This window comes from Myotis davidii, unplaced genomic scaffold, assembly GCF_000327345.1.
Source record: "Myotis davidii unplaced genomic scaffold, ASM32734v1 scaffold681, whole genome shotgun sequence".
NCBI lineage: Eukaryota > Metazoa > Chordata > Mammalia > Chiroptera > Vespertilionidae > Myotis > Myotis davidii.
Genome location: NW_006291551.1, coordinates 196,393 through 197,019, shown reverse-complemented (window position 1 = coordinate 197,019; position 627 = coordinate 196,393).

Below are 627 nucleotides of genomic sequence, written 5' to 3'. Positions count from 1 at the left end.
CTCATTTATGGATAACAAAAACCATTATAAACTGAAGAACAAAAGAATATACAGAGGCAGAGCAGCACCGAACAGACTGTCAAACTACAGTGGGAAGGTCGGGGAGGGTTGTGGGGGGCGGTAAGAGATCAACTGAAGGACTTGTATTGTATGCATATAAGCATAACCAGTGAAGACAAGACACTGGGGGATAGGGGAGGCTAGGGGACTGTCTAGGGCGGGGGGAAAAATGGAAACATATGTAATACCCTTTGTAATACTTTAAGCAAAAAAAAAATAAAAAATAAAAATAAAAAAAAGAAGAAAAACAAAACAAACAAAAAAAGATTCTATTCTTCTGGAGTCACTCTGAGACCAAAGCAGAACCACTAACACACACTCACACACACAATTTGTTACAGGAATTTGACCTTTCACAACTGGGGGAGTTGGTTAAGTTGTCTCTGTAAGGCTGTTAATTTTATGCTTATCCTGGAACTTGAAGTCCACGGGACAGGCAGTGGGGAAGGGAAGATGATGTAAGGTTGGGGAGATCAAGAGCAATCTGAAACCCACAAGCACAGACTGGAGTCCATGGATATGGACCGAACCTCATGTTATTCTCTTTGCCTTTTACCGGTGGTGCAG